This window comes from Hippopotamus amphibius, chromosome 11, assembly GCF_030028045.1.
Source record: "Hippopotamus amphibius kiboko isolate mHipAmp2 chromosome 11, mHipAmp2.hap2, whole genome shotgun sequence".
NCBI lineage: Eukaryota > Metazoa > Chordata > Mammalia > Artiodactyla > Hippopotamidae > Hippopotamus > Hippopotamus amphibius.
The window spans coordinates 1,844,832-1,857,679 of record NC_080196.1 but is presented as its reverse complement, the minus strand read 5'-3'; positions in this window follow the sequence as shown (position 1 = coordinate 1,857,679).

Sequence of the window (12,848 nt, the reverse complement as noted above, 5' to 3'; positions counted from 1 at the left end):
AACAAGTAGTAGGATTCTCTCAGCCCCCTGGATGTCAGCCCCGCCAAGGCACCCCTCCTCTACTTTCTAAAGACCTAGAGGAGTTCTGTCTGTATACTCTCTGAGTTTCCTTAATGTTCCCTTTTGTGGGCACACATGGGTAGGGTGTACAGCCCGTGATAAACCTGTTTTGAATGACAACTTGCCTTGTGGACAAAGCTCCACCCTTGAGGACAGAAGCGCTGTGTTGGCTTGTGTGCTCACGTGCTGATAAAATAGTCTCCAAATAAAGTATCTGGTTTTTCTCTCTCTAGCCAGCTCTTCTCTCTTGGATGTTAAGAAAGTCTCTGAGTGTGAGCAGTCTGGCCATCAGTTACACAGGAAACCGCTCTCTTTCTGGGCAGTTCAACCACAGTTTTGTTACAGCAATAAATAAAACTCTTGGTAAGGCTTCTTTGCCTGCTACTTTTTAGAAGAAATAAAAGTAAATCAAAATCAGCATGGAAAATCCCAGTGCGGAAAAGCTGAATGAGGGCTGAATTTATGGTGCTGGGACGCACCAACCCAGGAGTTGAGTGTTTCACGTGGGAAAACCCCAAAGAAGGGGGACGAGGCCTGTCTTCCTCCACCACCTACCACCCCACCCTGACCACCGGCACAGCGCTGTTGAGTTCCAACCTGCAACCTGGAGAGATTCTGCTTTGACATGACTCCCACGTAGATCAAACTCTAAAAGGAAGGTAGTGTCTCATTCTACAGAGTCAGAGTGCTCATGGCATGGGAACGTCTCCAAACTCGCTAAGAGCTTGTTTAGTTCCCTTGACAATCTGATGAGGTGGCTGTCGCCAGTGTCTTCATTTTACAGACGGCAAAACCGAGACAGAGACGATAGGCAGCTCCAGGGTCACAAAGAGCCAGGGTTCAGCCTAGAGCCTGGCCGCAGAGCCTGTGCCCTTGGCCCCAGTACTGTACTCAGGACAACGCAGGGACGGGCTGTGCTGACCACGACTTACTCCTCGTTTTGAAGATCACGGGTCAGGTGGAGGTGTTAGTGCTCCTGGTAGTGATGTGTGAATATACTGTGCTGTGGGCTGGGGACCAGGAAGGAGTGTGGCAGGGTCCTGGCCGTCAAGGAGTGCTTTCATGGAGGAAAATGGGAGGACGAGGTCAGCTGCAGAGGACTCGGAGCACAGAGACCAGGTTCTACTTGGACGAGCAGACCCAGAGAGCAAAAGGAAGTGGGCACCGGCACATCAGTCATGGAAGCCACATCCGTCACCTGGGAAAGTGACGAACGAGGCCCACGTTCTGTAAGTTTCCTCCGGACCCTAACACCCTGCGTCTTCGTGCCCAGGCACCATCCTGCTCGGGAATGGGCTCCACTGGCCACATGTCAGTGATACGTCAGCAAGGTCGGGCTGGGCTCGCAAGCAAGACACTGGGGACAGTTGGGTGCGTCCTGGGACTGCAGTCCACTGTGCCGAGTAAGATGTGACATGCAGCCCGCGCTGCGGCAGCAGGAAGAACAAAAGCCACACATGCTCCAGGCAGCAGGGACTCCACCCTCCTCACATGTGCAGCCCCCAGAACTGTGTCTACAGCATGTGCCAGATTTATGGAATGGGACAGGGGAGCTGGGTGCCGTGGTTCTCTGGGAGAGCATTTGCCATCACCCACTCCTGAGAGTGACATTTCCTAGCTCAGGGCTTATGGGCTGTTATCCAAGATCGCGCGTGGGTTATTACTGAAGACGGTCTGTCTCTCTGACAACCAAGCATGTTGCCTGGTGACAGTTTTCTTGTTGATCTCACATCTCCTCTCACCACTGTTTCTGCATCTGCTGCAAACCTATCCCTGTTCTGTTCCCTTCTGCACAGAATAAAGTCCCTTTACATCCCTGAATTACCAGGCACAGAAATAGAGCGACAGGTTCCTCGGGCTCAATCCTAAGAGGCTGAGTGTTTCACTGCTACAATTGCATCTCAACCTCGAGTTTGAAGCATTGTGGGAAAAAATCCTGTTGATTTTTAAACCACGACCCGCGAGGCCAGTGACGGAGTGCGCGGTTGTCTTGGGGGAGGCAGAGGTGAAGTTTGCATTGGGGCCCAGGGTCACGTGCTGTAAGATATTTGTGCAGAACTGGATTTTCTTGGGGAGCAGGATGAGCGTGTAGCTTTGGGTTTTCAACACAAAGCGACAAGGCACGTTTCCTTCTTCTAGTGCTAAAAACGTTGGCAGAGGCTCAAGCAGTTGTAATTCAAACCTGAAGGACGCTGAGCACTTACTGTGCCTGAAAGCGGGCTGATCAGAGCCAAGGAGACGTGCTGACCCTCTGCAGCCGCCCTGGAAGGCTCCCCTCCTCCACCACCACGGGCCCTCTGACTAACGCCTGCACGTCTATGGCTAAGCTGCCTCCTGTCACTGTAAACAATTAGGTGCGCTTTAAAATAAAAATGCTTGTTACAGGAATCAGAGCCTTCAGGTGCCACCGATGTCCCAGTGAAGATCAGCCCTCACATCCTTGTAGGACTGAGAACAAGCTTGATGGGAGAGAGACCATGAGAACAGTGGGGTCCGGGGAAAACGACCAAGTAATGGGCCCAAGTGGGTGCTGTTCTCCTCCGTGATGTTGGAGATCTCATTCAAAGAAGCTTCTCTCCTGCACCTGTCCTCAGTGACGCAAATGCAGCTCCTCACACAGCTGTGTCTGTGTGTCAGTGTACATTCTCCACCAGGGGTCTCGACCTGGGGGGCGTGTGGCAACATCTGGAGACAGTTTCTGGGGGTGGGGGGAGGTGCTAGGGCATCTAGCGGTGGAGGCAGGGAGGCCGCGGAACATCCTCCAATGCAGAGGACGGCCCCACACAGAGAGTGGCTGGACCCCCGGTGTCAACAGTGCCGCAGTTGAGAAACCCAGTCCTACACGGAAGCAGAACGGTCCGTGCCCTTTCCTCGTTTCAGAATGGTGGTTTCTACACCTGTACCTGTGCAAATACTCAGCCTGCAGGTTCCCTGTCAACACGCCGCCTCCTCCCGAGTCTTCTCCCGACACAGCGATGTTCTCGTCCGCACCCTTGACCTCGGTTGCTTCCTTTAACACCTACCAGACACTTCTCTGAATTGTCACTGGTGACCCTGTCTTAAAGCTGCTGATACTGTAAGCTCCTTGAAGGCAAAGACCTACTTCTTTCTTATTGTTGTCTCTTCTTCAGATCCTAGTAATCTAACCAAAATACAAAACAGACCATGAAAATGGTCTTTAGTCCTGTATACTACAGATGCTGTACCAGCCCTGCTGAGTGTAAAGGAAAGATGAATTTCGATGGAGAGACCTCCCCAAGAAGACGGCATCGAACCAAGCCTGCCCGTTACTAGCAAATTTACTCTCTGACAGGAAGTGCCCACTCTTCCACAAGCAGATGTAGAAGTACTTTAATTATGAGTATATTTGTCCTGCCATAGACTTAGCGTGGAAGCCCTCTCACTGATTTTTGTACACCTAGTGCTTACACATGAACTCTCTCAGTGAATAAAGGAATGAACACAGCGAGGAACCAGGTCCCGTGGCCACAAGGGGTTTAAGTCGAGACCGATGTTGTGAGCCTCTGCAGGCGGGCGGGTCTCCACGTCTTCCTTCTGCGCTCGGTTCACAGGAAGCCTTCCTGGACCATTCTCCAGTGAACCCGGAGCCTCTGAGGGAATTAACTGATGGCGTGGGAATTTGATTGAGTGCAGCCAGGAGAGGAGATGACCTTGCTAATCACACACTTACTGAAAGGAGGCAGGTCTCAGGCTAAACTCTCCACAACCATAACCTGCTGTTATGCGTTTTAATGTGCTATTTTTGTTTGTTTTTGTTTCAGCCAGAAGTATTATCAGGATGATTAGATTGGGAGATGGTATTTGTTACGTGTATTGATGGGGAAAGTTATGACAGAACAAAGGATCTATCAAAATAACTGACTCTGGTCTTTCCTTTTCCCACCACAGTCGGGTCTCTGTCACACGGGCAGAGTGACAGTGGGTGACCCATGACTGCTGCAGGAACTGGAGTAAACGACTCAGAAGTTCCTTTCCTGTCCAACGATGCCTGTGAGACAGCACTGATTATCTACAAGTGATCTGATCTTAGGGCTGAAACAGACTGTCACCCAGCTCTATGTATGTATTTATTTATTTACTTGGTTGCACCGGGTCTTCGTTGTGGCTTGTGGGCTCCTTAGTTGTGGCATGCGAACTCTCAGGTGCAGCACGCATGTGGGATCTAGTTCCCTGACCAGGGATGGAACCCAGGCCCCCTGCGTTGGGAGTGTGGAGTCTTAACCACTGTGCCACCAGGGATGTCCCTGTGTATTTATTTATATTTTAACAACACAAGGAAAAGGATCCCTGGCACTAAGTCATAAGAAGGAGTGTCTGGTACACCTGGCTTCCCAGGTGGAAGGAAAATCACACCTGGACAGGTCCCAGCACACAAACGACACTGGCCACTTCCGAAAATAGCCAGGATCAGAAAGAAAAATCTTTACTTTCAGTAGAAAGGGGTTTACTAGTGGTCTTTCAAGATCCACAACAAAACGCCTTCCATGTGCCGGGCATTTTATCCTCAATATTCTCGCTCCTCTCTGCCCTCTAAGTAGGAGCCGGCGGCTCAGCTTCACTGGTGAAGAGACCGAGGTGCAGAGCGTAGACTCAGGGCGCCTGACTCCACACCCCAAGCTCTCCTCACCGTCTCTCTGCACCTCTGGGTGAGCGGCTGGGGTGCTGGGTTCAGGGTGGGGACAGGTAGACAGGCCCTGGGGGAAGAGGGACAGATATAAGAGGGCCGCAGCAGCCAGCCTGCCTGCTTTCGACTGAGATCTCAAAAAATGACAGAGAAAGATGTTCTCGGCAGACTGTACAGTTCTTGAAGACAAAACCCCTCTTTTCGGCCCTCATTTCAAAACAAATTTGAAGTTTTTTCAAGAGGAAACAGGAAATCCCAAGTTACCAGTGAAGGATGGGTGTGAGCCGCCGTGCCCCCTGACCTTTGTCCTCCACACCCTGACGGCCTGGGTCAGGCCCCAGTCTCCATCCTGGCCGTGTCCCACCCACCCGGCTCCCAGCCCTCCTCACCCTGCCGGCCACCATCAGAGCTCTTGCCGCAAGATGTTGAAACCCATTTTCACCTGGTTGAGAGGAAAGAAGGGAGGTGGTTTACTGGCAGCTTGAAGAGATGGCAGGGGTGTGGCCGGGGTGCGGCCGGTCCAGGAAATGCCTCCACTGCGGCCCGGAACACGCCCAGGCTGCTGGCCTCGGCTCAGCCTCACCCTGAGGTCCACACTGTCTCATCCGTGCATCACCACCAGAGAGGCGCCCAGTCCTGTCCTCTGTGGTCCCCGGAGGAGCCGGGCCTGGAGGAGGGGCACCCGCCAGGCCCCTGGATGCAGTCTCGCTCCCGGCTGGGCCACGAGGGCCTGGGAGAAGCTCCCAGCAGCCCTCCCGTCACAGGCGCAGAGGTGAGGGAGCAGGGTGTTCCCACGGGGGTGGGGTGGGGTGGTCGGGTCCGGCACACAGAGCTCTAGGTGTCCGCCTAGTGTTATGACACCAGAGTGTCCTCGAATAACTTAGAACGTCGCTTTTTACAAGGCAGCGGCTGCGACAGTCCCGCGAGCCCTTGCTACCACCCAGATTCCTGGGCCCGGCCTTAGAAGCCCTGCTTCCCTGGGCCGCACGCGGTGCCTCCTGCGTTCCTCACGGGCTCCGGGGGTGCTGCGCGGCCGGGCGCCCACCTGACTGGCACCCGCCTGAGTAGACGACAGAGCTGGCTCTGCAGCATCCCGGGGGTGTGCTGTGCACCCTGGGGTCAGACGCCACCTCTGACCCAGGCCCGGCTTGGGAGGAAGGCTGCAAAGGACCCCGAAGCCTCCAAGCTGTGAGGCCTTCTCCGGTCTCTTCCTGGTTCTGTCTTCACGCGGCTGTGACGGTCACCTGACCAGGGAGCTGGAGAGGAGGTGCCGGAGGGCAACTGGCCTTTGATCTTCCACGATTTCGGTATGCTCACAGGGTCCTATCCCGGGGTGGGGAGGTGGGGGCAGACAGGAAAAGGAGAGGTTCAGCGGACTCCACCAGGCCTGAGCCCTAGGGGCGGTTCTCCCTCACGGAGGAAGCAGCCCGGTCTGCAGGGAGAAAAGAGGGTGCGAAGTAGAGGACGGTTTACCACCTGGGGTTCTACCCATTCCTGCGTGGACATTCAGCAAAGCCAGTGAAAACATCTGTCTTCCACAAGGTCAGGCCTCTGAAAACCTGCCGACAATCCCTAACACTTCCTTTCTTTCTTTTAAAATTTTATTTATTTTGGCTGCGTTGGGTCTTTGTTGCTGCGCATGGGCTCTTTCTAGTTACAGCGAGCGGGGGCTACTCTTTGTTGCGGTGTGCAGGCTTCTCAGTGAGGTGGCTTCTCTTATTGCAGAGCACAGGCTCTAGGTGCGTGGACTTCAGTATTCGTGGCACATGGGCTCAGTAGTTGTGGCACACGGGCTTAGTTGCTCCGCGGCATATGGGATCTTCCTGGAGCAGGGATCGAACCCGTGTCCCCTGCATTGGCAGGCGGATTCTTAACCACCGCGCCACCAGGGAAGCCCTAACACTTTCATATATAAATGGCAAGAAGGATAATAATCCCTCACTTTTAGACAGTACCAGATGGTCGATGAAGTATTGATAATTTCACCTAATTTTCACAAGAAACTTCCAAAGTAAAAACGGGACCAGAAGCCTCTCTTATCCTCACTTTAAAGCTGGGAAAACTGAGGCCCACGGGAATGAAGTCACACGCCACAGACTGGACAATGGCTTCGTCCCAGAACCTAGTTTTCCCATCATGGAAGGAGGTTGGAATCGAACGGCTCAGCAGCAAAGTGCAGAGCTTCCTGTCAGTGGTTTTGTGATGTGGATACAAACCACGCGCCCTCGAACTGCACGCATTTTTAGAGGTCATCGTAACCCACACTCTGTCAAGGGATGAGGAGACTGAGGCTGGGGGAGACTGATTCACACTCCGGGATCCCAGACGTTGTCCAGCTCTGCCTCACGGTTATGACTTTTTATTCCACTTCGATAGACCCTCATGGACAGGTGAGCAAACACTGACTTTGCAATCAGTTTATTGCTTAAATAAAGATACTGCAAAAGGAACCTGGGTCTTGCTTTTGGTGCAGAAGTAGAAAATTCATACCATATCCTAACTACGCCGTTCCCAGCCGTCCCCCGGCTCAGCGAGGCAGCCGGGAGGAGGCCCTCAGCCTGGTGCATCCGCTCCCTGAACCAGGGAAGGTTCACACCTACCCATCTGAGGCAGGACCACGTCCCCTCCTAAACGTCACCATCTTCTCCAGCAAGAAAATCAGTAGACAATGCTGGCTGAACACCTCCCAGGAGCCAGACATTGTGAGGGTACAAGAGGCATTACTACAGGCTGACTGCCCGGAGCTGGGAGGCCAGAATCCATGCAGAGCTGCGATGCCAGGTGCGATGCCAGCAGAGGCAACTGGGCGGTTCGGTGAAGCCTTCACATTTTTGGTGGATCCTGGGCCAAGATTTAAGAAAATAGATAACAGAAGAAATATAGGACTCCAGCTCCGACACTTCCTGCTTCAGGACACAGTTGAGCGGTTAGAAGGCTGCCGGTTATGTAACTTCCCTCAGTAACGAACTAGCGGCCAGACTCTGCCATTGCTCAAGCAGAGGCACCTGGACCCGGGCGCCCCCGGCAACGCCCTGGGGAGCGACCGGGCACCTTCCTCCGGCTCACAGGACCCAGGCTTCCGATGCCCACAGGGAAGTGGGAGGTTTTCCACGCCCTGGGCCTGAGAAAAGGCTTCCTGTTTTCACAATACTCATTTCCACGGAGCACAGCAGTGACGGGGTGGCGGGCAGGCAGGGGACCTGCGGGCTGCGGGATCTCCTTCCTCCGTGAGGAGCCAAGGGAGTCCAAAGCCACGCCCTTGACGGGAGCGACGGGTTCATCAAACTAGGCAAGAAGCACAGAAATCGAGTCGCTCGAAACCTCTGTCTTCCCCAGGGCCCAGCTGGCCCTGTGGCACCTTCATCAGAATCAGAAAGATGCCCTTTCCTGTGGCGTCAGGCGACCCTCCCCCGGGCAGGCATGGCCAGCAGGACACACACGAGTCTGACAGAAGGGAGGCGGACAGGCCCAGGTGACACGGCCTCCCTAGTCAGCGCACACGGTCGGAGCCAGAGAGGAAAGATCAGTGAGCATGCAGGCAGGAGGCGGGAGGGGGCAAAGGCAACAGCGCGGTTTTATCCGCGTCTGCAAGAGCCTGTGGCCACTGGAAACTTCTCTCTGGGCGTTGATGGTGGTTCTCGCAGTGTGGTCTGCGTGGACAGGCAGCCACAGCACCAGCCGGGAACCTCCTAGAAACACAGTCTCAGCTCGACCGCAGGCAGGCTGATCTAGAATCCTGTGTTCTGATACGCACAGCAGTCCGAGAACCACGGGCACGGCGGCTGAGCACTCAGGCTGCCTGGGCTTCAAGCCTGTTCTGTGGCCCCGGGACCGTCATTCAACCTCTCTGAGTCCCAAGTCCTGTTCTAGACACAACACAGACGTGGCTGAGATGGTCATTTGGGGAACTGAGACGAGAAATGTAAAACATTTTCAACAGTGCCTGACGCACAGCAGGCAGCAACGTGGCCAGTGTCCCTGGAAGACTGCGACCCTCCCTGGTCCCGGCCGGGCCTTCTGGGCTATGCCCGGTCCCTCGGGGAAGGAGGTGAAGGGAGATGCAGGCTGGGCGCTGGCCTCTCACCCTGTGTGGTCCAGAGGGGGAGCAGGCAACATCCAGCAAGGACCCCGGGCCTGGGGACCACCCGTGCTCCCTGAGCTCTGAGCACACCCGGGTGGGTGCGCAGCCGGGGTGGGGCCTGACCCGGCCTGAGGGGTCACAGGCCTCCCTGAGGAAGTGGTGCTGGAGCTGAGATCACGCCCACAGCTCACTCTTCCTGAGCAGGCACCACGCGCAGCCACCGCGCCTACGTCTCAGAGGGCCATCCCCGCTGCGCGCAGGTGATCCTGTGACCCCGCCCTACAGACGAGGAGAGTGAAAACAAAGATGATGACCTTGGCCGAGGCCACGCAGGGGAGGAGTGGCACAGGTGTCGCACCCAAGCAGACAGATCTGGGCCGTGGCTCCTCATCCCCTGGGGGCGGGGGCTGAGGGCGGGAGTGAGGTGGCAATGATGTGGACGGTGGGGGGTGGGGAGACACCAGGGGGGTGGGATGCAGGCTTCGTGGACTGCGGGATGACCCGTCTTCACACGGAGAGCATGAGGAGGTTAAGCAGGGGGAGGGAGGGCTGGTGGTAAGTGACCAGCCCCCTCCCTGGGTGGGCTGGAGGGTGGGGACGGCCCAGGAAAGGGGCAGGGGCAGGGGCAGGGGCGGGGCGGGGCCGGGGCCGGGGGCGGGGGCAGGGGCGGGGCGGGGCGGGGCCGGGGGCGGGGGCGGGGGCAGGGGCAGGGCAGTCCGGGGCTGGCAAAGGAGCCGCAGGAAGTGGCCTGAGGTCCAGACCACGTCTCCCCGGTTCTCAGGACCCCGCGGTCGCAGCCTGTGTGGGTCCGGCCAGTGCTCTGCGTCACACGGAGCACGCGATGCCCGGGGGCCGAGACTCACACGCACAGACCAGCTCCAGGACGTGACACATGCCGTGCGAGGTGAGAAGAAGCAGGCTAGGAGACAGTGGTGTGGCTTTCAATGTTCTCACACACACTGGAAAAAATACCCAAAAGACACATACTAGGATGTTAGCAGTGGTTACCACTGGGAAGAAACATTAAAGTTGACTTTTATTATTTTTTTCTATGTGGTTTGTTCTGTTTTTGGCTGCATCCTCTCTGGTACCTTTTTTGGCAAGGGTTACATAGTACTTCTGTAATCAGACAAATAAGTAGCAAGCTTTTTAAAAAACTGTTCACTGGCCCATGACATGAACCATATGCACTGAACCGTCCTGGCGGAGTGTGGGTACCAGGCAGCCGCTGCGCCGAGACCAGCCACGGCTGGGGAGCCCGCCTCCTGGTGGACACACGCGTCGAGGACAGACCTCTATTGTAAGACACCGACGCAAGTATCTCAGTCATTTATTCACTCATTTTGTCATTCAACAAATACACACTGATCATCTTTTAAACGCCAAGCATGATGGGACTATAAAACCAAATTTAAATACTGTATATAATAAATGATGTTTGTAATAAAATCATGTTTAGGAATACAGCGTCTGTCTGCTTTTGTTCGAGTTTTTTTTTTTGTCCCCACCTTGGTCCTGCTCCTTGGAGACGAGTAAGTTTATTCCAGGCTGTTATTGAGAAGGGGAGATTTTTTTGGTACAATTCCTGATTACAATTATAGCCCAGAAGTGACTGATTTTCATATATTGTTTACATCTGACCATTTTCCTGGCGTATATTATTAGTTTTCTCAAGGTACACAATCAGGTGCAACTTTGTTTCTTCTGACATGCAGGGGCTCCACGTCCGGTCTCAGAGCTCTGTCCATTCCAGGTCTGCTTCCCCTCCCCCATCCCTCCGGCCCCGCGCTCCACCCTTCCCGTCCGGCTCCTCAACCAGAGAGTGTCGGGGAGGCTCTGCACGGGGGCCCCAGCGGGGTGGGGGCAGGAGGTGAGCAGAGCCCACAGGTGAGGGCAGGGCTCTGCGTCTGACGGCCGATGCTCAGACCGAGGCCCCACCCCCCACGAGCTGGGTGGTGCAGAGCAAGGGGCCAGCCTTTCGGTGCCCTGGCCTCCTGATCCCGAAAATGTAAGTAATGGTACTGAAGTTACTGGGTCATTACAAGGATTCAAATAAGTAGCCCATGCAAAGGCTAAGAACCAAGCTGGTACATGTCACACACCCTCAGTAAATGCCGGCCACCGCCAGCCCCTTTCACACACACGCGCGACACACGGCCGGTCACCAGATTTTATTGGCTCCCGCTTCAAACTCCCTCGTCACCAGACCGGTCCTTACTGTCTCTGCCACCGCTGCTCGCCCGCCAGCGCCTCCGGGCACCACGGATGCCGCCTGGCCTCGCCCACCCCGCCGCCTTTCCGTCCTGTCTCAGGGCCACAGCACGGGTGACCCTCGGGACACCTTAGTCCCACGACGACACTCCTTTGCTAGAAACCTTGAGTAAAAGCCAAGTCTTCCACGACCGAGAAGCGGCCACTTCATCACCTCCTGACGTGGCCACCGATCTCGGGGGGACCGCCGTGAGCGGTCCTGAAGAGAGAGCCTAGCTCCCTGCCCGGGGACTGGACCTGGGCAGCCTGGGTGAGAACCAGAATCCAAACGCTGGTCCACCAGGGGCTCCAGGCTCCAGGCAAAGCAGCCCTGGCTCTTTCCCCAGTTTGAAAGCAAGAATGTTTCAAGGAGGCAGAAACGGTAAAAACAGGTACGCGGTTTATCAGAGACACAGCACAATGTGTGGGAGAGCGTGCAGAGAAGCAAGGCCGAGAGACACTCCCCGAGAGAACGGGTGCGGGCATCCTCTCCATCCAGCAGGAGCGCAGCAAGTCAGAGACCAGGGGAGACACACGCCCCGAGAGGAGGGCGGGCGTCCGGGAGGAGGGCGCAGGCGGGAGGTGATCTAACCCACTCACGCAGGGCAGTCCCTCCGGGGCTGCTCCCCTTTGGCCAGTTCCCTTGCTTCTGCGTCCACACCTGACTGGTCCAGGACCCTCCCCAAGACGCGCGCGCACCTCTTTGCGAAGGGGGACCCCACCGCCGAGGCCTGCGGGTGCACGTCCACACTTACCATGGGGTGGCGCCCCTCCCTTTCTGACCCCCGAGGAGCCTCCCTGCGCGTGCGCAGACAGGGACGTGTCCCTGACCTCAGGAGTGGGCGCCTCTGGTCTTCACTTCAGCAGCGCTCAGCTTCTGCCACGAGCTTTGTCCTCGGAGGGTCCGGGTGACACCAGGTGACAGACACCAGCAGTGCGGCCCGTCTATCCCCTGCCTCAGCGTCACACTGGCCTCACCGGACACCGAGTCTGCCTGACACCGTCCTGCTCGGGGCCCGCGTGCTGGCCTCTCCCTCCGCCTGGCTGGGTGTCGGGCCGGCATCCTCCCCCTCTAGCTCTCCATGAGGCCGCTTGGCCGCCTTAACATCTCAACCACATCCGCTCCTGCCTACGTCCATCCCGGGCAGCGCTTCTTCCTCACACTTATCAGATGGCCACGCTGAAATGCTGTTTCCCACAGTTTCACGAGCATAGGATTTTCTTTTGTTCACTGATGTTCCCGACGAGAGCTCCGTGTGAGGCAGGCACTCAAAATCTATTGAATGAAGAAAAGACTTTCCCAGCGCTCAAAGCCGTGAGTTTCCAGACTGACAGGGTCCCCCAAATGCCCAGTGAAATCATCACAAACCTTCCAACCTCAGGAACAAAGGGAGGAGATTTGTTCAGCCTGCAGAGGTCAAACTTCTCGACAGCGACACAGCAATGTGGGCCAGAGGAAGGCAGCTGGCGGGTAACTCCCAGCCTGGAACGTACTCCCAAACAGCCAGGCAGGCCTGAAGGTAGAGTGGGAGCCCTGCCAGACTCTCGAGGTCCGAAGTCAGCGTGCCTCCCCGGCACCCGTGCTCCTTACAGCGACGACAGGGTCTGCGTCACCCGGGCAGAAAGGAGAGCACAGGGTCCCGAGGTCAGGTGTGACACACGGACGAAATCAAGGCGCCCAGGAGGGGTCACAGCCCGCGGAGTGTGACCGACAGATGACTAGATGGGGCTGTCCTTGGGGAAACAGGCGCCACATGGCTAGGAAGGAGTTTGAGGAGACGGAGTGAAACCAAGCAGGACCCTATGGTCTTC